This window comes from Oncorhynchus keta, chromosome 10 (genome assembly GCF_023373465.1).
Source record: "Oncorhynchus keta strain PuntledgeMale-10-30-2019 chromosome 10, Oket_V2, whole genome shotgun sequence".
In the NCBI taxonomy this organism is placed as follows: domain Eukaryota; kingdom Metazoa; phylum Chordata; class Actinopteri; order Salmoniformes; family Salmonidae; genus Oncorhynchus; species Oncorhynchus keta.
Window position 1 is genome coordinate 38,053,269 of NC_068430.1, and position 26,867 is coordinate 38,080,135.

Here is a 26,867-nt window from a genome sequence, read left to right on the forward strand (position 1 = left end):
CTCGGGTCAAGTCAATTTTAGGTAGCCAATTTATCTACTTAAAAATTCATTTTAAACATAACCCTAACATTAACCATACTGCTAACCCCATGCCTAACGAACATTAAATTAAGACCAAAAAGCACATTTTTGTTTTCAAGAATTTTTACAATATAACCAATTTTGACTTTGTGGCTGTGGGAACTAGTGGAAACCCTAATTGTGTTATTTGCTGATGTAGACTGTAGCTCCTGATTGAATTAGATTAAGGCTGTTGACTTCGATAAGGTTTGTTGCTCCAAGTTCACTGTATTAGTCACACTCAGACATGAGTTAGCTACCACCATAACTGCATCCATTATTTAGTTTTCCCCTAGATTACACAGAACACACGTGTGAGCTATGAACTAACTTGCATGTCTGACTTGTATCATTAAGTTTGCTGATGACACAAGACAACCATGACACAGCCTATAGGGAGGAGATCAGAGACCTGGCAGTGCGTTGCCAGGACAAGAACCTCTCCCTCAACGTGAGCAAGACAAAGGAGTTCATCGTGGTCTACAGGAACAGGCCCCTATTTACATCGACGGGGCTGTAATGGAGCGGGTCGAGAGTTTCAAGTTCCTTGGTGTCCACATCACCAACAAACTATCATTGTCCAAACACACCAAGACAGTCGTGAAGATGGCACAGCAACACCTTTTCCCCCTCAGGAGACTGAAAAGATTTGGCATGGGTCCCCAGATCCTCAAAACATTCTACAGCTGCACCATCGAGAGCATCCTGACTGGTTGCATCACCACCTGGTATGGCAACTGCTCGGCATCTGACCGTAAGGCGCTACAGAGTGTAGCGCGTAAGGCCAATTACGTCACTGGGGCCAAAGCTTCCAGCCATCCAGGACCCACAGTACCAGTCAAAGTTTGGACACACCGACTCATTCAAGGGTTTTTCTTTATTTTTATTATTTCCTACATTGTAGAATAATAGTGAAGACAACACTATGAAATAACACATATGGAATCATGTAGTATCCAAAAAGTGTAGCTAACCTTTGCCTTGATGACAGCTTTGCATTAGAGCCAATCAATTGTGTTGTAACAAGGTATGCGTGGCATACATTAGATAGCCCCTATTTGGTAAAATACAGCTCAAATAAGCAAAGAGAAACAACAGTCCATCATTACTTTAAGACATGAAGAACTTTGAAAGTTCTTAACAACTCCTCAACTGTCAGTGTCATTAAGTGGTACCAGCAAAATGCTGGCCTTCTAGGAAAAGAAAGCCAGATCTCAGACTGGCCAATAAAAAAACATTAAGATGGGCAAAAAGAACAGACACTGGACAGAGGAACTCTGCCTAGAAGGCCAGCATCCCGGTGTCGCCTTTTCACTGTTGATGTCGAGACTGGTGTTTTGCAGGTACAATGCATATGAAGCTGCCAGAACAAGGCCAGTTTTGTTGCTTCTTTAAATCAGGACAGCTGTGCTAACATAGTTGCAAAAGGGCTTTCTAATGCTCAATTAGCCTTTTAAAAATGATAAACTTGGATTAGCTAACACAACGTGCCATTGGAACACAGGAGTGGTTGCTGATAATGGGCCTCCGTAGATATTCCATTAAAAAAATTAAACAATTGCCATTTCCAGCTACAATAGTAATTTACAACATTAACAATGTCTACACTGTATTTCTGTTCAATTTGATATTATTTTAAATGAAGAAAAAAGTGATTCTTTCAAAAGCAAGGACATTTCTAAGTGACCCCAAACTCATGAACAGTAGTGTATATGTAACCTCATTGACCCTCTGGAAGACCTTGAAAGGCCCCACAAACTGGGGTCTCAGCTTCTAACAGGGAAGACGGAGTGGGTGGTTCCTGGTGGAGAGCGAGATGCGATCACGAGGATGGAACACGGGAGCCTCACTGCATTATCGACCTGCCTGCATCCTTCTGCCGGCCTCCTGGAACCTCACATGGGCATTGTTCCAGACCTCTTCTGTGCACCTGAATAACTTGTCCACCGCAGGAGCTTCAGTCTGGCTTGGGATCTACGGAGACAGATCTGGCTGATAACCCAGAACACACTGGAAGAGAGTCAGCCCGGTGGAAGAGTGATGTAATGAATTCTGGGTGTACTCCACCCAGGGAAGGCATTGGGGCCCACTCCCCCAGCCGGTCCTGGCAGTGACTCCTCAGGAACATCAACTGCTGGTTCATCATCTCCACCTGCTTATTAGAGCGAGGCAGGTACCCGGAAGTGAGGCTGACCGTGACCCCCAGGTTCTATGAAGGCTCTCCACACCAGTGAAGTGAAATGTGGGCACGTCAAAGAAGATGTCCTCCGAAGGCCATTGTGTTGGAAGACCTGCTGGAACAGTGCCTCATCGACCTGGAGGGTGGTAGGGAGGCCAGAGAGAGGGAGAAAAACTGAAGGATTTAGAAATTCTGTCCACAAGAACCTTAACAGTGGTGAAACTGTATGCCCGTGACAGATGGGACCAAGGCCGCTGAGTCACTGGAAGGGGGCAGGGGGAGTTTCCTTGCCAGAGTGTGCCAAGGACATTGTTTGGGCATAGATGGAGCATGAATTAGGGAAAGGGAGATGCATTCAGTTATACAACTGACTAGATATTTCACTGAAATGTGTCTTCTGCATTTAACCCAACCCCTCTGAATCAGAGAGGTGCTGCCATAATCGACATCCACGTCTTCAGCACCCGGGGAACAGTGGGTTAACTGCCTTGCTCAGGGGCAGAATGACAGATTTTTACCTTGTCAGCTCAGGGATTCGATCAAACTACCTTTCAGTTACTGGCCCAACGCTCTAACTAGGCTACCTGCTGCTAGGCTACGGGAAACGTCCTGGGAAAAGTCCGGCCACCAGTACTTAGTGGAGATGGTCTGTCTAGTGTGGGTGTCCAGCGGAAAGGGATGCGTGCGCCCAGGTCAACAGCCAATCCCTCACCTCCGTGGGTACGTATATGTGATGTGCGTGCGTGAGGGTGCCAGATCCCAATGGTTGTTTATCCAGGGCATGTAACAGAAAAGGATAGGAGAGCAGATATGTGGTGATGTACAGAGAGGAGTTGAGGGACTGTTGATAAAATTCCCTGCGGCACCGGAGTCCACTAGAGCTGTAGAGACAACACCTGAGGGACAGCCAGCCAGGGAAATAGAAACCAAGAAGGATTTGGCAGAAAACGATGAGGGAATACTTACGCCTACCCGGAGAGATAGATAATCACAGGGCTGTCCCTCTGCCCTAGTGGACTTCGGCTTGAGATGCACCAGACACCACTGGAGCCCCTCCTGCCCGCAAAAGTGACACGCAATGTCTCCAGTGCTGTCATGGAGAGGTGTTTGACCCATCTCCGTGGGTTGTCATCCCAGCACGCCAACGCCGTCTGGACCTCCTCACGCAGTGCTCTTCGAAATAGGTTGCGGAGCACCGGCTGATGCCATTTGCTGGAGACTGCCACAGTTCAGAAGGTGAGGGCGTACTCCTCAGCGGTCTGGGCACCGTGCCGGAGTAGTCGCTCACCTCTCTCTCTGCCCTCCGGTGGATGATCGAAAACCGCCAAGAATAGAGACATGAACCCCTCGTAGGAACCCAACTCCTCTTCTCCCCTCTCTCAAACTGCCACAGTCCAATCCAATACTCGCCCAGTCAGCAGGGAAATGATCGGGGCAACCAAGGACCTCTCGGTGGTGGGGGCTCCAGTCTGATGAGCAAAAAAAGAGCGAGCACTGGAGTAGGAAGCCACAACATTTGGATGGAGTCCAGTCATGTGTCTGGGAGATAGTTGGGCATCACTGACCTGGGCTGACTGCTGGGTAGGCTGGGGGACTGGCTCGCTGGGACGACTCGTGGTAGAAGGCTCTCCGCTATTTGCAAGTGAATCCTCTTGGGTGGAGGACCTCATCCATAGTCACACACAGTTGCGCCAGCTGATCGTGGTGTTGGCAGAATAGGTGTCCCTGTTCGCCAACTGTCTGGTACACAGTTCTCTACTGCTGCTTCCATATTTTGTGAGGTAGTATTCTGTAATGGGAGTAGGGAAACAAGTGCAGTGTGAGTTTAATGACCATGGACCTAATGCAAACCAAGAGCAGCATCTAACAAGGAAACTTAAACAATACTACCTGATGAATGACAGAACAGAGTGCTAGATAAATGGTAAGTAATCAAGGTAGTAATTGAAGTCCAGGTGTAACTGATGATGGGGCGCAGGTGTGTGTAATGATGGGTTGCCAGGTGTGCTTAATGATGGGTTGCCAGGACCAGTGGTTTGTAAACCGGTGACGTTATGCTGCCGGAGCAGATGTGACATAGATAAAGCGCTTCATTGCCAAAATCCCAAACTATCCCTTTAAGATGAATACACTAACTGTAAGTTACTCTGGATAAGTGTCTGCTAAATGACTAAAGTGTAGAAGAAAAAAATATATATATATATTTAATCATGGTCTTTCGGCTCACTTTCCTACTGTGCAACCCCCTCTCTGTAGTCTCTACATATCTATTTGATCTCTGTGTGTGTGTATGTCTCTCTCTCCCCCCTTCCCTCTGTCTCGCTTCCCCTCCTCTATCCACCAGGCTGTAACTATCTCTCTATCGCAGTAGATGCATAAACGCTGATAAGCATGCAAAGGCAGCAATGCTGCAGCGAGAGAGAGGCCAATGTCTCTCTCAAGCTTTTAGTCTTCTGACACACACACACACACACACAATATTAAATTGCCAGGGCAGTGTGTCACTCTAAAAGGTTAATTCAATGGACGTCTTGCTTGGCTCCTCTCGTCCTCCTCCATCTGTCTGTTCTTCTCTCGCTCTTTTCCCTGGAGTGACAGTTCATTTTCTATGGTTAGAAGCAGCAAGCTTTTGCATCGGGTTTATGGGATTCTATGAAAGATGTCAGCGTTGCTCTTGAAAAATCTGCCAGTGCGGTTAAACTGTGGTGAACAGTGGTCTCATTTGTTTAATACCCAAGGCAAAATTTGAGGTAATTAAATATCTCTTTTGTTTATTTTATTGCAATTGTATAATGTACATTTCAACTTCTGAAACCGAGAGAGGTAAGATGTCAGAGAAATCTGTAGAACCCAAAGCTTAAACACTTGTATTCCCAGTGACATGTGGCACAAGTCTGACCCTTAGTGGATGTGATAAAACATGGCATATACCAACCAGTTGTAAAACATTGAGAGGATTATATTTATTCCCTTGGCCTTCCCCAAGTGAATTGGGTTAGCGTTGGTTGCTTTCGTTTTTGGAACCGTGCTGCCTCCCGAGTGTGAGCAAGGTGCCTTGTTTCGGCCGATAGCCCCCAAAAATAGATGCTGTACGTTTCTAAACCATGCATCATGCTGCAGTATTGACAACATGACAGATTGGGACAGATTACTGTTTGATTTGAAAAGGGTGCGCCTCCATCACCGATTCAACCGGTTCACATCACGGGCCATAGCCTGGTGCACCACAATTCAGCTTAATCAAACTCCCTCAATGGTCCTGTAAAAAAAGAGGTGGGGCTTACCTGAAAGAGGTGGGGCTATCCCTTTAAATGCTCCCATTTGAAATTCATTAGCTCTTTTTCAACCAAACCAGAATGGTACCCTCACGATGCATTTATTGACTGTGAGTATTACATGAATGTGGTGGCCAACACGTTTATATTGTTATGTAGATTTGTTTAATATTCCCATGGTGTCGGCACAGTAAGTTATTTGTATTCATGAATATTGATGTATAAAAGTATCCCATCTTCTTGGTCAACACTCACACAACAGGGTTTTTTCCATTTAAAAAAAAACATCTCTAATATGGCTGGCTGTTTTTTTTACATTTTCAAATGAGCAACGGAGCCAATCGGATGTTACAATTCAATGAATGATTTACCTGCGTGACATGCCAGGATTCAGGAATGGGCTTGGGTAGGCTATGTAGCGCTGTCATTAAGAGATGCAGATGGCCTAATACACTATAGTAGCCCATAGATGCAGGATTTTTATTCTGAGGTTGCTTCTCATTCTCCCAAAAAGGTTTCAGACCCCAAATGAGTAATATAATAATAATAATATATGCCATTTAGCAGACGCTTTTATCCAAAGCGACTTACAGTCACGTGTGCATACATTCTACGTATGGGTGGTCCCGGGGATCGAACCCACTACCCTGGCGTTACAAGCGCCATGCTCTACCAACTGAGAATATGAACTAAACTTCCTTGGTGAGACCATGGCTCTGTTCCAAACAGAAAAAGGGAGCTTATGGAAACTGCAATCAAACTGACCGGAGACAAACATCCTTCTCATCAATGGCTACCAGTGTTTTCTTCTCCTATGAGGAATTCGCTGGAGGAACACAAGGTCACCACCCCGTCAAAAGAATGTCATCTGTCCTCCCTTTCCTCACCACATATCGATCCAGCTCAGTTTCCTTGCGGCTCTGAGGCAAACAGCAATGTTAATGAATTGCCTCAGAAGAAGTTTGGTTGTGCATGTCCGTGCATGTGCAGCACAATGGGCCCAGGACGTGGAGACTCTAATTCTAGGGCAGTAGCTGTGTTTATCATTGTGGTTGTTTATGTTAGGATATGGTTGCTATCTTACTGTAATGTAGCTGTCTGTTCCTGGCCTTAACCTGTTCCATTTGTGTCCTTGGCTCTTTCTCAATTCCTTTCCTTTGTTGCTAGCATCCTTTCTCCTCAAAATGCATTAGAGAAAAATATCTGAGAGGAAGGATCTTCTCCAATATGGTTGCAGAGGAGGCAAGGAGATGGGATGTGAGGAATTGCAGAAATACAGATTGCGATCAAGCCCCATGCAGACTAAGATCACCCTGACCTTCCTTTTACGGTCCGTGCTACACGAGATCCTTGGGGTGTCCCAACACATTTAAAATGTTTTTTTTAAATGGTTAATTGGGAAATATACATTTCTCATCTTCATATTCATCATCACCACCGCCCCAATATCAACATTTGTGAAAATGGTGCATTTCTATGTTTTGTAGTCAAAAAGATAGAGGAAGGTAAGTGTTTTCAATGACATCATCAACCAATTGGTAGAAAACTACTCATAATTGGTTAAAATCACACATGATGCGCACCAACGTCATTGGAAACACTAATTATCCCCTCCTTTTCCCCCACATATGCTAGGGTGGTGCTAGAGATGATGACTACTATAAAGTTAAACAAATTTCCCTTTAAGTTTAGGGCAGGAACATCCCAGGGATCCTGGAAAGCACTGACCTTCCCTTTACCCCTCAGGAGTATCACTTCGTCCCTCCGGCCTTTGATAGGCATCCTTGAGGCTCCGGTAGGCTCTTCCTGTCTCCCTCTGTGAAGGCTTCCTAGATTAAACCACTTCAAACACAGCCTTTGTACAGAGTCCCTTCCACCCAGAATATCAAACTGTTTTCCTGCTGTCTCTGATACTATGATAGACTAGCTTGTTGCTACATTAGACTGAGTGCTTTGTAAGGAACTGGAGGGCGTAATCTAGTGTTATTACTTGGTTTCCAAGAGTTAAGTGTCTCACACCCCACACAGCAACAGTAACTGTCTACATGCACTACTTAATCTATAAAATGTAGCAGTTTGGTCCAAGCACTCTCCTCATACTAAGAGACCAAGGTTCTAAAACTAAACAAAGAGAAATAAATAGAGAGAGAATGAGGAAAAGGAAGGACTTACAATCAAAGACACTATGCATGCCTGCACACATACAAATGCACACGCTTGCCCACACACCCCATATAAGGTTTCTTCCTGAACTCCTATATCCAACAGTATAGTCTTTTGAACTCAAGATGGCGCCATCTTCCTGTCATTTTTGCACACTCACTCCACAAACCAACAGAAAAGTAATTGAAACAGGCCGTTCTCATCATAAAGAGAAACAATCAACAAATCAAGGGGCAACAGTTACTGCATAAATGTTTCAAATGTCCCCTTTTCTTCTCTCAGACAAGGCATCTTACAGATACTTTCCCCATTCGTCTCCAGTTCTTAAAGTGCAGAGGACTCATTCCATTCCGTCACTCTCAAGGGGGCTGTGAGCAAAAAAAAAGGGCTCTGTACTCTGAACACAAGTCTGGCAGGTGTGGGGTTTATGACACACACACCACACACACACACACACACACACACACACACACACACACACACACACACACACACACACACACACACACACACACACACACACACACACACACACACTGGGGCCAAGTGAGCATCTGGGGATGTTGCAGCTGGCCATTCTGTCATGTGAGGTGGTGCTGGTAGCGGGTGAACACATCCCCCAACATTACCCTTGAAGACACAAGTGGTTTTATGGGAAGTCCTGGTGTCTGTTGGTCCGATTGTAAGTTTCAGAAGGGACCTTTATGGTAAGTGTTGAATGGATACAATGCATTACAGGGCAACGGGCCCCTATTATTAACATCAAAGGAAACATTAGTTACAGCTCCCAGACGGTACAGGAAATGGAAAATCTCATCACATCCTTCTGCCTGCGTAATACCTAATGCTAATGTCAGACAGTTGGAATGTTGGACGCTAAGTTTGTTTAAACACATCCCGTAGAACTGCATCCCAGACCAGCACTTTGGCCTGCACTGAATATACTGCTAGTATTCACATGACAATGGGATCCTTGTGTCGTTACTGCAGCCATACATTAGCCAACTACACTTTAGCCTTAACAAAGGACAAAGTAGTAGTAACTGTCTGCCATGTTGTAGGTAATTAGGCTCTTTTCCAGTGTTGTATGGTTGTATCAGTGCTTGCTGCTCGCTGTGTTTGTTGACATCGTATCCATGGGGACAAGGTTCAGCTGGCAATCTGGCGAGTGTCAGTGTGAACGGAGGAGACGCAGTCCTGGGACATAAGGGCGTGTGGGTGGGGTCTGTATAGGACAGGCAGGGCCTGCTCTACTCTACAACACCACCCCTTATGCTCTCTCCCAAATTGTGTTTGACATGGCTAGTCCCATGGCATCAGTTGACGCAGCAGCCAATGAGTGATGGTGTCCCATGATGATGACATAGTTAAAGAGACCATGTCCATTGGAGGTTATAATTTCACTGCATTAAGATACCCTCTAGAAGAATCACATGTAAAAACAAAACTACATTTAAACATTTATGACCAAACATCAACGAACACAATGGAAGAAAGAGTGTGTGTCGTTGTTTAGTATTGTAATGTTCCCGAACTGTTGCAGTCAGTGACAGGTGCAGAGGCAGATGGGAGGCACGTTTGGGATTTGTGCTAGGTCAGAGACGCTGGGCACCCTCGAGACTGAGACCGGCACATCTGTAGACAATCCCACTGCAGACCAGGCTTAGCAGGACCAGCTGTGGCGTGCAGGGCGGTAAGGATGGGACTGGGGAGAGGAGCTGGTAAGGATGGGACTGGGGAGAGGAGCTGGTAAGGATGGGACTGGGGAGAGGAGCTGGAAAGGATGAGACTGGGGAGAGGAGCTGGTAAGGATGGGACTGGGGAGAGGAGCTGGACAGGATGAGACTGGGGAGAGGAGCTGGTAAGGATGGGACTGGGGAGAGGAGCTGGTAAGGATGGGACTGGGGAGAGGAGCTGGTAAGGATGAGACTGGGGAGAGGAGCTGGGAAGGATGAGACTGGAGAGGAGCTGGTAAGGATGGGACTGGGGAGAGGAGCTGGTAAGGATGGGACTGGGGAGAGGAGCTGGTAAGGATGAGACTGGGGAGAGGAGCTGGTAAGGATGAGACTGGGGAGAGGAGCTGGTAAGGATGGGACTGGGGAGAGGAGCTGGTAAGGATGAGACTGGGGAGAGGAGCTGGTAAGGATGAGACTGGGGAGAGGAGCTGGTAAGGATGAGACTGGGGAGAGGAGCTGGTAAGGATGGGACTGGGGAGAGGAGCTGGTAAGGATGAGACTGGGGAGAGGAGCTGGTAAGGATGGGACTGGGGAGAGGAGCTGGTAAGGATGGGACTGGGGAGAGGAGCTGGTAAGGATGGGACTGGGGAGAGGAGCTGGTAAGGATGGGACTGGGGAGAGGAGCTGGTAAGGATGGGACTGGGGAGAGGAGCTGGTAAGGATGGGACTGGGAGAGGAGCTGGTAAGGATGGGACCGGGGAGAGGAGCTGGTAAGGATGAGACCGGGGAGAGGAGCTGGTAAGGATGGGACCGGGGAGAGGAGCTGGTAAGGATGGGACCGGGGAGAGGAGCTGGTAAGGATGGGACTGGGGAGAGGAGCTGGTAAGGATGGGACTGGGGAGAGGAGCTGATAAGGATGAGACTGGGGAGAGGAGCTGGGAAGGATGAGACTGTGGAGAGGAGCTGGTAAGGATGGGACTGGGGAGAGGAGCTGGTAAGGATGGGACTGGGGAGAGGAGCTGGTAAGGATGGGACTGGGGAGAGGAGCTGGTAAGGATGGGACTGGGGAGAGGAGCTGGTAAGGATGAGACTGGGGAGAGGAGCTGGTAAGGATGAGACTGTGGAGAGGAGCTGGTAAGGATGGGACTGGGGAGAGGAGCTGGTAAGGATGGGACTGGGGAGAGGAGCTGGTAAGGATGGGACTGGGGAGAGGAGCTGGTAAGGATGGGACTGGGGAGAGGAGCTGGTAAGGATGGGACTGGGGAGAGGAGCTGGTAAGGATGAGACTGGGGAGAGGAGCTGGTAAGGATGGGACTGGGGAGAGGAGCTGGTAAGGATGGGACTGGGGAGAGGAGCTGGTAAGGATGGGACTGGGGAGAGGAGCTGGTAAGGATGGGACTGGGGAGAGGAGCTGGTAAGGATGGGACTGGGGAGAGGAGCTGGTAAGGATGGGACTGGGGAGAGGAGCTGGTAAGGATGGGACTGGGGAGAGGAGCTGGTAAGGATGGGACTGGGGAGAGGAGCTGGACAGGATAGAACACAACTTTTTAAGGACAAACCAGAAGTGGATGATAGTTTGAGAATGAATTTTCTCTTGTAAGTGGATAAGTTACTTTAGGTGTTCTTGTTTGCCAGGCTGATTTATCATGCTGAGATGATAAATGTTAAATTCAATTACAGACTTTTCTGGGACTACAACACCAGGCACGTACGTCATCACACTTTCACTCCAAAACTGTAGTCTTTTCCTTTTCCACCTCTACAGAGTTGTATCAGAGCTGCCTTCGACATAACAATTCTCTCATGCTTTTGCTCTCACTCGCTCTTTGATCAATTCAAATGGGCCTTATTGGCATGGGAAACATGGGTTTACATTACCAAAGCAAGTGAAATAATCAAACGATACCAAAAAAGTGTATTAAACAAAAAACTGAAAATGAACAGACATTAACAGTAAAACATTACACACAAAGTTTCAAGAGAAGAACAACGTTTAAAAGATTATATTAGGGATCAATTTACTGTATAACATTTAACTGTTACATAAGTGTTGTGACAATGTGCAAATTCTAAAATGGTGTCACGACTTCCACCGAAGGTGTTCGGGAGGCGCTCGGTGGTCGTCGTCGCCGGCCTACTAGCTGCCACCGATCCGTTTCTCCTTTTCGTTTGTGTCTGTCTGTTTTGTCATCACCTGTGTCTGATTAGGTTTATTAACCTCCGCTGCCTGCTAGTCTTTGTGTGGGATTATTTTGCTGTGTTAGCTCTGTTAGGGGTGCGTGTTTGCGCCACAGGTTTCTTTTCCCTCACTGTCGTTGTACCTGTTGGTACTGTATTAGCAGTAGAGGTTTCTCCTCCGTGTGTTTCGTGATTTTCCCCGCCTGTTGTTGATGGGTTGGGACTTATAATAAACAACTGGTCCAACTGGAAGTCCTTGCTCTCTTGCTCCTGACTCCTGCACCTACCTCTTCTTAGGAGGCACCTAACAAATGGTCCTTTTGTAGCTCATTTGGTAGAGCATGGCGTTTGTAATGCCAGGGTAGTGGATTCAATTCCCAGGACCACCCATAAGTAAAATGTATGCAGGCATGATTGTAAATTGCTTTGGATTAAAGAGTCTGCTAAATGGCTATTAATATAATAATATACAAATTACGGGGGAAATAAATATGTTATACTTACATTGGTTTTTGACCCACTGGTTGACCTTTTCTTGTGGCAGCAGGTCACAGATTTTAATACTGTGATTGCACACTGTGGTATTTCACCTCAGAGTTTGTCAAAATGTTGATTTGTGTTTGAATTCTTTGTGGGTTTGTGTAATTTGAGGAAAGTGCATTTCTCTTGTACGGTCGTATATTTGACCTAAGGTTAGAAACTGCAGCTCGGTTTCCACCTAATTTTGTGAGCAGTGGCCACATATATCCTGTCATCTCTTAAAACTTTTAAGCTAATGTAGGCTAATGCAATTAGCATGAGCTTGTAGATAATTTCCCAGGACATAGACATGTCTGATATTGGCAGAGCTTAAATTCTTGTTAATCTAACTGCACTGTCCAATTTACAGTGAAATAATACCATGCTATTGTTGAGGAGCATGCACAATTTTTAATATGAAAAGTGATTTAATAAACCAATTTGGCACATTTGGGCAGACTTAATACAAAATGTTGAACAGCAATGCAATGGTTCATTGGATCAGTCTAACACTTTTCATATACACTGCTGCCATCTAGTGGCCAAAATCTAAATTGCAGCTGGGGTTGGAATAATACATGATGGCCTTTCTCTTGCATTTCAAAGATCGTACAAAAAAAAATACAAAAGAATGTTTTTTTTTTCTTCTTTGTATCATCTTTTACCAGATCTATTGTGTTATATTCCTTTCACACTTCTACAAACTTAAGTGTTTCCTTTCAAATCGTACCAATAATATGCATCTCCTTGCTTCAGGGCCTGAATTACAGGCAGTTAGATTTGGGTATGTCATTTCAGATGAAAATGTTTTAGAAAGGGTCTGTTCCTGAAAAGGTTAAGAGCCATGTCTGTGTATGCTGACCTCTCTCAATAGCAAGGCTATGCTCACGGAGTCTGTACATTGTCGTGGAAATTCTACACAGGGACAGTCGAAGTCAATCTTAAATGAATCATTCTTTATTAACAGCAAGCTGGAGAGGTCATAGTCAAACTTAGATGCATAAAGTATGAGTCTGAAGTGAGCTCTGTCAGGGCAGTCCAGTTCTCTTTACTGCTTACACAAACAAGTGTTATTTGCATGATTTAGCTTATTCATAATTAATTCATTGTTAATGTTTGGTTCATGCATGTGACCGACCGATACCTCACGAGGCTTCTCTCCAAGCTGAGACCTTGAAATGGAGATATCCCTTTCGTTCTCAAAATAAGGTTCTGGCCATACTGCCAAATTGCAGATACTAATAGTGAGGATTCTTCCTAGCCACGATCAATCAGTCACTTGCATTAATACATAAATTGGTTATTAGAAAAGCACAAACATAAAATGTTCCATCACATTCCCTCCTTTTATCACTCACTGTGATTATAATTTCATTTTATTCATTTGGTTATTACTTAAACTATCAAAGGAGTAGGTAAACAAAATCAACGCATAAAACCAGACACTTCATCCTTTCAAACCCTTCATTCTGGGCCATGGCTTAAGACCTTTGCTTCATACAGTTACACATATGCTTCATTGCCAGAATCCATAAATGAAATTGTGTAATGACATTTTCAGCTAGAGCTTTTGTCGTGAGTGGCATGTTGATGACAGATCGGTATCTCAATACATTTTGTCTTTATTACTATACATTTTGCGGTGTGAAGACCTCTACAATCAACCTGATACCCCAAATAAACAATTTTGGACAAGCCTTAATCAATTACAGACACGGTTGACCATCCCCTCCCTCTCGGCATTCCATTTTTTCTGGTACTTCTTCATTTCCTTCTTCAGATAGTGTTTCAGTTAGTCCTCCCAATGGCACATGTTCAAAGTGGATGGCCCTTTTTATAATGTCCCAATTTCAATATCTGAGGAATTATCTGATTTCCTCCAGCAAACGAAACTCTCACCAAGGCTGGCACCATCTTTTGCGGTCCATTTATATCTTGTCTAATTTCCTACCAGTACACCAGCAGCATGAGAAGTTTGGACAGGATCTTTCTCCATGCTCTCTCCACGTGGGCACATATCACTCATGAGAGAAGGCAGTTGATAGCTTCGACTGGATGCTGTGTACAGGTTGCTGGCTCGGTTTCAGGTAGAAGTGGTGAAGGGCCATCGTGAATGCCACTGTCGCCATTACTTAAGCCTATTAGAGGGGGTGAGGCTCACACTGTTCTTGGCCAAATTATCCCTTCTGTGCATCTAGATGCCGTCTGTGGTCACCTTCAACATAACCTCAAGAGAGGACAGACCAGAACAACAGTTTAATTTAGGGATTTTCTGATTCAGGAAATCTAGACAAATGGTTGACAAATTGGTATGGTATGACTAATTATAACTACTACCAATATTCTGAATACAAGCATCTAACACAAATTTCAAAGAGATTAGCAAGACACTGATGAATTTTTCAAATTGGTTTATACTCCCCCATCATATCGGCGATCTCACCGCAGTTACAGAGTCAGCGAGTTAGAGGGCTAATCCCGACCATCCAGCAGACCAAATCTGGTGAGATTTGTATTGAAACAAGACAAAAACAAAACAACAATACACTTCTTCCCTTTAGACACATGACTCACATTGGGATTCATATGTAAAAAGAAAAAAAAAACTACAGGAAAGGGTTAAATCAAAATAACAAATAACATTTTAATTACAACTGTTTAACTCTATAAGGAAAACCATTGTTTCCCATAAAATAGACTAGAGACAGGTTTCCCTCATTCAGGGGCATCTCTCTCTCTCTCTCTTTCTCTCGCGGTTCGAATCACACAGGACTGTTAAATTATAAATGTAATCCTAATTATCAGTGTTTACATATTGCAATTAAATGTCACCCAATGTCTCTAGCCTTTCTAGTGAGGGTGATCAGGCCTCAACAGAAAGTCAGAACAGAGGTCATTCAACACATTAAGTTAGTGTTTCTTTCCCTCATAATTGAAAGATATTTCAAACATTTCAAACATTTTGTATACCATGTTCACATTGGGTTTTTCAGTATATTTCTTATCAGGAGAACTGACGTGTGTGCAACAAACTCTGACAATAGAACTTCAGAAAATGACATTTGTGTGCCCTTTTAAGGTGCATCCTTTCTAACCTGTGAAAAACCACTAAAATAAAAAGACCCCACACAATAAATCAGTATTAACACCACTAACAAATATTCAATAACAGGTGGATTGTGTGTGGGTACTGGCGTTTGTGGTAAAAATGTAGGGTAAAAACGAACATAATGGCCAGGCCTTAATTAATATGGGAGCTCCCTTAGACATATTTGTGTACCTTTTTATACAAACTTCTCCCAAGGCACCTTCCTCAGAAAGCATTTCAAAGGGAGGGATACAGAATCATTGGTATACTCATCAGAACTTGTTATTGGACGTTCCATAAGTCCTGGAAGAAAGAAAATGAACATGTACTTAGTTTGCATATCTTAATCAGTCCTAAACATTCTTAATCGAGTTTACTGCATCTTGGGCAGGAAGTCTTGATAAATCCATGCGTATACAGAACTTCAGACACATCAGATGATACGGTGTCCTGTTAAGCTGAATGGACACCATTCATTTTGACCTGTTGCATTGACATATGATCTGAACTGACGATGACATCAACTAGTGAAAATATGAAACCTGTTGTTTAACAAATCTGCTACGACCTTCAAAAGGTTGGTGCTGGCTTATCAGCTCAATATTTGGTACTTGGATCAAATCAAATGTATTTATAAAGCCCTTCTTACATCAGCTGATATCTCAAAGTGCTGTACAGAAACCCAGCTTAAAACCCCAAACAGCAAGCAATGCAGGTGTAGAAGCACGGTGGCTAGGAAAAACTCCCTAGAAAGGCCAAAACCTAGAGAGGAACCAGGCTAAGAGGGCTGGCCAGTCCTCTTCTGGCTGTGTCGGGTGGAGATTATAACAGAACATGGCCAAGATGTTCAAATGTTCATAGATGACCAGCAGGGTCAAATAATAATAATTACAGTGGTTGTCGAGGGTGCAACAGGTCAGCACCTCAGGAGTAAATGTCAGTTGGCTTTTCATAGACGATCATTCAGAGTATCTCTACCACTCCTGCTGTCTCTAGAGAGTTGAAAACAGGAGGTCTGTAGGTAGCACGTCCAGTGAACAGGTCAGGGTTCCATAGCCGCAGGCAGAACAGTTGAAACTGGAGCAGCAGCATGGCCAGGTGCACTGGGGACGGCAAGGAGTCATCAGGCCAGGTAGTCCTGAGGCATGTTCCTAATGCTCAGGTCCTCCGAGAGAGAGAGAGAAAGAATTAGAGAGCATACTTAAATTCACACAGGACACCTGATAAGACAGGAGAAATACTCCAGATATAACAGACTGACCCTAGCCCCCTGACACAAACTACTGCAGCATAAATACTGGAGGCTGAGACAGGAGGGGTCGGGAGACACTGTGACCCCATCCAACAATACCCCCGTACAGGGACAAACAGGCAGGATATAACCCAACCACTTTGCCAAAGCACAGCTCCCACACCACTAGAGGGATATCTTCAACCACCAACTTACCATCCTGAGACAAGGTCGAGTATAGCCCACAAAGATCTCCGCCACGGCACAACCCAAGGGGGGCGCCAACCCAGATCTACTTCAATTGTGGACACAGCTCCACGTAATGGAAACTGATTATTGTTTTAGATGACATTATAATAATAATAATAATATATGCCATTTAGCTGACGCTTTTATCCAAAGCGACTTACAGTCATGTGTGCATACATTCTACGTATGGGTGGTCCCGGGAATCGAACCCACTACCCTGGCATTACAAGTGCCATGCTCTACCAACTGAGCCACAGAAGGACCACATTACCTTCTTACTTAAATCAGTGGTGCTACCCAAACTATAGAATTGACTAATAATAATTGGAAATGGTCAAAAACGTCTCTTATTCAATTATTCAAACCTCTGTCCCAAATTTTCCCACTGTGTCCCTTTTTAAGCCTGTTTGAGTTCAGTGAGTACTGGCGGCTATCTATTGTTTCACAGGAATCTTATCTCTAACAAACACCAGATGACAGCCTCTAATTTAACGTCAGTCCCAAGCCTCAATCCCTCTGTTCGTCATGTGACCTTGTATTGAAACATTTACTTCTTCAAATTACTAAAACATTGCATTATTAGAGTGCAATCTGAAAGCCACTAATATTACCATTCACTTTGTTATCTTCACTAGTCTGCATATGTTTCCTTAAACTAGGACTCCCTTCTTCCCAACAGGAAGAACTTCTCAATCACTATTGCTAATACAATTGGATCACTCTCAAACAATGTTCTGCTTTTTCCCCTATTACACGGTTTAAAAACAAAACAAACATAACTTTCTCGTTATTGGAAGGCATTGTTTTAATTTTAGTCATACTTAATATTTATTACCAATTTCTGTTGGATATACACTTTCTGCTTCACACTTATTAAATGTATATTATTTTAAGATGAACGTGTAATGCGCCTAAATTGATAGAACACATCGGCCAATTCAGAAGGGAAGAGACATTTTCTGGGATTAAAACATGTATTATAACTGGGCTAGCACTGTCTATCAGTCCCCTGCAGATGGCGTGCTCTGTCCAGTCTCCACCTAGCAAGTGAAACTCTGATCCAATTTACATTTACACATTGTTACTTCATCAAATCTAATAACCCATTATATTATTTATTTCTCAAATACTTTTTTCACCACTTCCGTACGTCTACATGTGGATATGCAAGTTGTGTGTGTGTGTGTATATAATGAACACAGCAACAAAAAAACATCCTCACTGTCAACTGCGTTTATTTTCCGCAAACTGAACATGTAAATATTTAATTGAACATAAGATTCAATTTCTGAGACAAACTTCCACAGATATGTGGCTAACAGAAATTGAATAATTTTGCCAGTTCTTGCTGTGAGATGTTACCCCACTCTTCCACCAAGGCACCTGCAAGTTACAGGACATTTCTGTGGGGAACGGCCCTAGCCTTCACCCTCCGATCCAACAGGTCCCAGACGTGCTCAATGGTATTGAGATCCGAGCTCTTTGCTGGCCATGACAGAACACTGACATTCCTGTCTTGCAGGAAATCACTCACAGAACGAGCAGTATGGCTGGTGACAATGTCATGCTGGAGGGTCATGTCAGGATGAGCCTGCAGGAAGGGTACCACATGAGGGAGGAAGATATCTTCCCTGTAACACACAGAATTGAGATTGCCTGCAATGACAACAAGCCCAGTCCGATGTTGTGACACACCGCCCCAGACCATGACGGACCCTCCACCTCCAAATCAACCCCGCTCCAGAGTACAGGCCTCGGTGTAACGCTCATTCCTTCGACAATAAACGTGAATCCGACCATCACCCCTTGTGAGACAAAACCGCGACTTGTCAGTGAAGAGCACTTTTTGCCAGTCCTGTCTGGTCCAGCAACGGTAGGTTTGTGCCCATAGGCAACGTTGTTTCCGGTGATGTCTGGTGAGGACCTGCCTTACAACAGGCCTACAAGCCCTCAGTCCAGCCTCTCTCAGCCTATTGCGGACAGTCTGAGCACTGATGGAGGGATTGTGCGTTCCTTGTTTAACTCGGGCAGTTGTTGTTGCCATCCTGTACCTGTCCCGCAGGTGTGATGTTCGGATGTACCGATCCTGTGCAGGTGTTGTTGCCATCCTGTACCTGTCCCGCAGGTGTGATGTTCGGATGTACTGATCCTGTGCAGGTGTTGTTGCCATCCTGTACCTATCCCGCAGGTGTGATGTTCGGATGTACTGATCCTGTGCAGGTGTTGTTACACGTGGTCTGCAACTGCGAGGACTATCAGCTGTCCGTCCTGTCTCCCTATAGCAATGTCTTAGGCGTCTCACAGTACAGACATTGCAATTTATTGCCCTGGCCACATCTGCAGTCCTCATGCCTCCTTGCAACATGCCTAAGGCATGTTCACGCAGATGAGCAGGGACTCTGGGCATCTTTCTTTTGGTGTTTTTCAGAGTCAGTAGAAAGGCCTCTTTAATGTCCTAAGTTTTCATAACTGTGACTTTATTTGCCGACCGCCTGTAAGATTTTAGTGTCTTAACAACCGTTCCACAGGTGCATGTTCATTAATTGTTTACGGTTCATTGAACAACCATGGGAAACAGTGTTTAAACCCTTTACAATAAAGATCTGTGAAGTTATTTGGATTCATACAAATTATCTTTGAAAGACAGGGTCCTTTAAAGACAGGGTCCTGGAAAAGGGACATTTCGTGTGTGTGTGTGTGTGTGTGTGTGTGTGTGTGTGCGTGATCAAATCTCTAGTAACCGATTTATACAGGCAACAATTTAATTTCATATCTTCCTACACACACACCTTAGTGTTCCATTCACACATTTAATTTCCCTATATAACGTTCAATCAACTTATGTATTCACATCCACGCCACCAGCAATGAGCACAGCCAGCCTGAGAGGTACACATGTTCTCATGGAAATCTCAGTGAAATCTCAGTGTATCGATGAACAACCCTTATCCATCTCGCCTGTTACCCTCTCAAGCTTTTCAATGGCTTCTCCTGTCTGTGCTCACTGAATAAATAGCCTTCTCACCATAAGACTGTGTACCATTTTATTGTTAAGTTAAAAAAAAACTATTTTATAAAACATTTTTTTCAGATTCATTTAAATTGACTTACTGAAATTCAGTTGTCGTCTCACTCAATTGTTCATGGATGATGCGTCTCCTCCTGGGCAGCTCACAGTAAGGGTCTGGGCGGGTCCTTGTCGTCTTTTGGTCAGATGGGAACTTCCCAACAGCAAGCTGGAGAGGTCACAGTCAAACTTAGATGAATAAAGTACTGGTCTGAAGTGAGCTCCCCCAGGGCAGTCCTGTTAGAACTCTTTTATACTGGTTATATACAGTATATAAGATATACAGACAAGTTATATTTGCATGATTTAGCTTATAGCCTCGTTATTGTGTTACTGTTCATTTTATTTTCTAATTTAGTTTATTTAGTAAATATTTTCTTTCTTAAGCATTTCACTGTAAGGTCTACACCAATTGTATTTGTCGCATGTGACTAAAATTTGATTTGAAACAGACGTTTGATTTCAGAGTCTAGTAGGGTGAGCCGTCTGCTGCGGACTGTTCTCGTGCCCTCACCAATTAATTTATATAAATGTTGAAGAGGGTGGGGCTCAATCTGCATCCCTGTCTCACCCCACCCCCGGCCCTGAGGGAAGAAACATTGATTTTATAATATTATAGGTTTTCCTCCCAACACCACTTTCCGTCAGTGTATACAGCAGGCCCTCATGCCAAATTCAGTCAAAAGCTTTTTTGACGTCACCAAAGCATGTGAAGACTTTGCTTTTATTTTGGTTGTCAATTAGGGTGTGCAGGGTGTATACGTTGTATGGTAATTTGGTAAAAACCACCAGAGGAGCGACAGGGAGACCAGAAAAGCCAAAGATGAAACACAATACAGACAAGTGGGCATTAGCCGGCCAAATGATTTGCGCAAAAATAAAGAGTCTCTCTGGCTTTTGCTTACTTTTAATTTCTCCTCCACTCACTAAAAACCTCTGCATTCTAAAAGAGAAGTGATTGGGCCTGGTGTTAAATGAATGGTTTATTTCAGAATAACTCATAGCTTTAGTCACACTGTTTTGTGTCCCAATCGGGGTGTGAATCATTTTCCTGTGTAACACTGTACGTACATGCATAATTGAGGCCAACGATGAGAGGAACATCCACCCAGGCATCTCATTCCTCTGGTGAAGAAGCCCCACAGCAGATACTGTACATACAGACAAGGGGGAACACATCAGCATCTGCATGCTGTTTCACTGGGGACCTATCTCAGTGTAGTGCCTCAAATGATATGGTGGTTAACTAATACTGGTTTCAGGCCAAAACAGATTTCTGGTAGTTCTAGTTGTTTAGTATAGTTCTATGTCTGAGTTTATTCTCAGAATGAACTAATAGAAATACCTATTGGTTGTGGGTGCCGATTTGTAGTCAGCCTTCAAGACAAACTTGACTTTCTGCTGATTTTGTTTCACCTTAACCATAAAGGCTTGATAAAGCTGTAACACTTTTTGTAGTGCTCATCATCATTAACTCCTAAATAAGGTAATGTCACCGCTGAAACTTTATTGCTTCAAGATGAGGAGCTTTCACACAGGGCTCTCTTGTATATTGCCCTCTCCTGATGAGGCCCACAAAGGGGACGGACGGACACACACACACACACACACACACACACACACACACACACACACACACTATGGGTTGCATCATTATTTGGAACTATGATCATCCCCTCCGTAGTCTGTGCTCCCCCCTCCCATTCTTCCCTCTCTGCCTCCACTAGCCTCAGAGCCAGATGGATTATCTCATCAATCACAGTCTCCCAGAGCGCTCTGCCTCCTTTGTGTATCCCACCAATACTGTACTATCCCCAGCCAGTCAAAAAACAGTCAAAAAAATTCAATTACCTCATCAGCCCCACTCTATTTATCTACACTTTGTGAAGCACTCAAACAGGAAACAGCTAATCTAGTCCAGGCACGAAAACCTCTTAATACAGTGCTTCACAGAAATGTATTGTATGAGGGTTTGGCAGAGGTTCGGGAAGCATGATACATTGGAACTCTCTATCACATAGAGATAGCTAGAGCCCTCTTCACTCACACACACACACACACACACACACACACACACACACACACACACACACACACACACACAGAGGGGGGGGGGGGCAGAGATGGAGAGAGGCAGAGATGGAGAGAGAATCCAGCGACAAGAAAGCGGTCTTATCAGTGAGGGGCTGTCACAGAACACAGTGATTCCTGGCAATCAGACAGCAGCTCCCAACCCAACACTGTCTTCTAGAGAGAAAGAAGAGCTTCCCCTATCAAACCCAGCCAGAGATCTCTCTCATTACCAATACACTATTCATCTCTTATTACCAATAAACTGTTGATCTCAGAGGGTTGCATGGTTAATACCCCAAAGGCCATGTTCCTCCTGTGTGTTCCTGCATGTAACTTATGGTGGCAATATATATGATGCAATAACTATTGTAAAATGTTAAAGTCGATCTGTGTTTGAATACTCATACTAACCATACTATCTGTGAAGTAAATTGAGTATGTAGTATGCTTATTGGTCATAGTATGGCTATAGTTAGTATGCCAAAAGTTCCCAGATGTCGTATTAAATAGAGTTCCAAAATACTAACTATACAAGCAGTGGACACTATTTCTGTTCTTTTAGGGCCTGTCATGACAAATAGTGTCCCCGTCTACATCACAATGGCATTCGATGAGTTCTAGCTGCTGTTGCTAGGGTTCTTGCACCAAATCGTCTGTTGCTTGGCTCTATTTTACCTCGCAGCGGTCGTCACTTGCTCTGAGACCTTGAAGTAGTAGTTCCCCTTGCTCTGCAAGGGCCACAGCTTTTGTGGAGCGATGGGTAACCTGGTTCCTGGTTCGTGCCCGGATATGGGCGAGGGGACGGTCTAAAGTTATACTGTTACACTACTTTTGAATAACATACTTTCAGATCATTGAAATTCCACCTGATGTGGAAGTTGTCGAACCAGATCAGAATGCCTTGAAGGACCACGTTCAGTCACAGGCTGAGAAGGACGTGGAGGTTTATGACCTGCTGTTAATTTATTTTCTGGCCCTCCGAGAGATATTTGTAATAATATGCAATATATTTGCATTTATTTCTGTTATCAATCAAGGTGAGACGGAACATCAACAAGGCGCAGGATAAGCAGAAGGAGAGCTACCGGAGGAGAATCAAGGGGACACGTGCTTCAACAGGTTTGGAAGAAGGACGAAAGGAAGGAGAGACCTGGGAAACATCGTTGCTCTTTCGCTCCTAGCTGGGGTCATCATCCGTTAAGATGAATGTGCATGAATTTGTCTGTCCATCGTGACTGTCATTTGTTTTGTCTGATGTTTTCCCCACCCTTGTTTTCACTGCTTGGCTGGCTCCACACCTCAAGACGGTAGATATTTTGCTACATTGGATCATGTTGTAAATTGTATGTTATTGTAAATAAATAAACATTTTTTTTGTAATTTGTTTTATTTCACCTTTATTTAACCAGTTAGGCAAGTTATTTAACCAGTTAGGCAAGTTGAGAACAAGTTCTCATTTACAACTGCGGCCTGGCCAAGATAAAGCAAAGCAGTTTGACACGTACAACACAGTTACACATGGTGTAAAACAAACATACAGTAGAAACAAGTCTATATACGATGTGAGGCGAGATAAGAGAGGTAAAGGCAAAAAAAGGCCATGGTGGCGAAGTAAATACAATATAGCAAGTAAAACACTGGAATGGTTGATTTGCAGTGGAAGAATGTGCAAAGTAGAGAGAAATAATGGGTTGCAAAGGAGCAAACATAAATAAAGTAGGGAAAGAGGTAGTAGTTTGGGCTAAATTATAGATGGGCTATGTACAGGTGCAGTAATCTGTCAGCTGCTCTGACAGCTGGTGCTTAAAGCTAGTGAGGGAGGAGTGTTTCAGAGATTTTTGTAGTTTGTTTCCAGTCATTGGCAGCAGAGAACTGGAAGGAGATGCGGCCAAAGGAAGAATTGGTTTTGGGGGTGACCAGAGAGATATACCTGCTGGAGCGCGTAATACAGGTGGGTGCTGCTATGGTGACCAGCGAGCTGAGATAAGGGGGGACTTTATCTAGCAGGGTCTTGAAGATGACCTGGAGCCAGTGGGTTTGGCGACGAGTATGAAGCTAGGGCCAGCCATCGAGAGCGCACAGGTCGCAGTGGTGGGTAGTATATGGGGCTTTGGTGACAAAACGGATGGCACAGTGATAGACTGCATCCTATTTATTGAGTAGGGTATTGGAGGCTATTTTGTAAATGACATTGCCGAAGTCGAGGATTGGTAGGATGGTCAGTTTTCCAAGGGTATGTTTGGCAGCATGAGTGAAGGATGCTTTGTTGCGAAATAGGAAGCCAATTCTAGATTCAACTTTGGATTGGATATGTTTGTGAGTCTGGAAGGAGAGTTTACAGTCTAACCAGACACCTAGGTATTTGTAGTTGTCCACATATTCTAAGTCAGAGCCGTCCAGAGTAGTGATGTTGGACAGGCGGGCAGGTAGCGATCAGTTGAAGAGCATGCATTTAGTTTTACTTGTATTTAAGAGCAATTGGAGGCCATGGAAGGAGAATTATAGCATTGAAGCTCGCCTGGAGGGTTGTTAACAGTGTCCAAAGAAGGGCCAGGAGTATACAGAATGGTATTGTCTGCGTCGAGGTGGATCAGATACTCACCAGCAGCAAGAGTGACATCATTGATGTATACAGAGAAGAGAGTCGGTCCAAGAATTGAACCCTGTGGCACCCCCATAGAGACTGCCAGAGGCCCGGACAACAGACCCTCCGATTTGACACACTGAACTCTATCAGAGAAGTAGTTGGTGAACGAGGCGAGGCAATCATTTGAGAAACCAAGGCTGTTGAGTCTGCCGATGAGGATGTGGTGATTGACAGTCGAAAGCCTTGGCCAGGTCAATGAATACAGCTGCACAGTATTGTTTCTTATCGATGGCGGTTAAGATATCGTTTAGGACCTTGAGCGTGGCTGAGGTGCACCCATGACCAGCTCTGAAACCAGATTGTATAGCGGAGAAGGTATGGGGGGATTCTAAATGGTCGGTAATCTGTTTGTTGACTTGGCTTTCGAAGACCTTAGAAAGGCAGGGAAGGATAGATATAGATCTGTGACAGTTTGTGTCAAGAGTGTCCCCCCCTTTGAAGAGGGGGATGACCGCAGCTGCTTTCCAATCTTTGGGAATCTCAGACGACGCGAAAGAGAGGTTGACCAGGCTAGTAATAGGGGTGGCAACAATTTTGGCAGATCATTTTAGAAAGAGAGGGTCCAGATTGTCTAGCCCGGCTGATTTGTAGGCGTCCAGATTTTTCAGCTCTTTCAGAACATCAGCTGACTGGATTTGGGAGAAGGAGAAATGGGGAAGGCTTGGGCGAGTTGCTGTGGGGGGTGCAGTGCTGTTTGGAATTGGGGTAGAGGTAGCCAGGTGGAAAGCATGGCCAGCCATAGAAAAATGCTTCTTGAAATTCTCAATTATAGTGAATTTATCGGTGGTGACAGTGTTTCCTATCTTCAGTACAGTGGGCAGCTGGGAGGAGGTGTTCTTATTCTCCATGGACTTTACAGTGTCCCAGAACTTTGAGTTTGTGTTGCAGGAAGCAAATTTCTGCTTGAAAAAGTTAGCCTTGGCTTTTCTAATTGCCTGTGTATATTGGTTTCTAGCTTCCCTGAAACGTTGCATATCAAGAGGGCTATTCGATACTAATGCAGAACGCCATAGGATGTTTTTGTGCTGGTCAAGGGCAGTCAGGTCTGGAGAGAACCAAGGGCTATATCTGTTCCTGGTTCTACATTTCTTGAATGAGGCATACTTATTTAAGATGGTGAGGAAGGCATTTAAAAAAAAACAGGCATCCTCTACTGATGGGATGAGATCAATATCTTTCCAGGATACCCCGGCCAGGTCGATTAGAAAGGCCTGCTCGCTGAAGTGTTTCAGGGAGCGTTTGACAGTGATGAGTGGAGGTCGTTTGACCGCTGACCCATTACGGATGCAGGCAATGAGGCAGTGATCGCTGAGATCATGGTTGAAAACAGCAGAGGTGTATTTAGAGGGCAAGTTGGTTAGGATGATATCTATGAGGGTGCCCGTCTTTACGGCATTCATTGATAATTTGTGTGAGATTGAGGGCATCAAGTTTAGACTGTGGCTGAGGTGTTAAGCATGTTTCAGTTTAGGTCGCCTAGCAGCACGAGCTCTGAAGATAGATGGGGGGCAATCAGTTCACATATGGTGTCCAGAGCACAGCTGGGGGCAGAGGGTGGTCTATAGCAGGCGGCAACAGTGAGAGACTTGTTTTTAGAGAGGTGGATTTTTAAAAGTAGATGTTCAAATTGTTTGGGTACAGACCTGTATAGGAGGAGAGAACTCTGCAGGCTACCTTTGCAGTAGATGCTAAAGCTAACTCTCTCTCCTCTGCTCTCATCCTTCTAGACCTATCGGCTGCCTTCGATACTGTGAACCATCAGATCCTCCTCTCCACCCTCTCCGAGTTGGGCATCTCCGGCGCGGCCCACGCTTGTTGCGTCCTACCTGACAGGTCGCTCCTACCAGGTGGCGTGGCGAGAATCTGTCTCCTCACCACGCGCTCTCACCACTGGTGTCCCCCAGGGCTCTGTTCTAGGCCCTTCTTATTCTCGCTATACACCAAGTCACTTGGCTCTGTCATAACCTCACATGGTCTCTCCTATCATTGCTATGCAGACGACACACAATTAATCTTCTCCTTTCCCCCTTCTGATGACCAGGTGGCGAATCGCATCTCTGCATGTCTGGCAGACATATCAGTGTGGATGACGGATCACCACCTCAAGCTGAACCTCAGCAAGACGGAGCTCCTCTTCCTCCCGGGGAAGGACTGCCCGTTCCATGATCTCGCCATCACGGTTGACAACTCCATTGTGTCCTCCTCCCAGAGCGCTAAGAACCTTGGCGTGATCCTGGACAACACCCTGACGTTCTCAACTAACATCAAGGCGGTGTCCCGTTCCTGTAGGTTCATGCTCTACAACATCCGCAGAGTACGACCCTGCCTCACACAGGAAGCGGCGCAGGTCCTAATCCAGGCACTTGTCATCTCCCGTCTTGATTACTGCAACTCGCTGTTGGCTGGGCTCCCTGCCTGTGCCATTAAACCCCTACAACTCATCCAGAACGCCGCAGCCCGTC

The 26,867-nt window shown here is 44.8% G+C and overlaps 2 long non-coding RNA genes across 2 annotated transcripts; both read right to left on the reverse strand.

Annotated features, from left to right (window-relative positions):
* Positions 1-1,632: 1,632 nt before the first annotated feature.
* On the reverse strand, positions 1,633-4,060 carry LOC127932688 (uncharacterized). Its single transcript, XR_008146357.1, has 2 exons — positions 3,805-4,060; positions 1,633-3,708 (listed from the first exon to the last, which is right to left on the reverse strand). It is a non-coding gene; the product is annotated as an uncharacterized LOC127932688 (long non-coding RNA).
* A 10,386-nt stretch (positions 4,061-14,446) lies between these two features.
* LOC127932689 (uncharacterized) lies at positions 14,447-20,014 on the reverse strand. Its single transcript, XR_008146358.1, has 2 exons — positions 19,730-20,014; positions 14,447-16,303 (listed from the first exon to the last, which is right to left on the reverse strand). It is a non-coding gene; the product is annotated as an uncharacterized LOC127932689 (long non-coding RNA).
* Between the last annotated feature and the right edge of the window lie 6,853 nt (positions 20,015-26,867).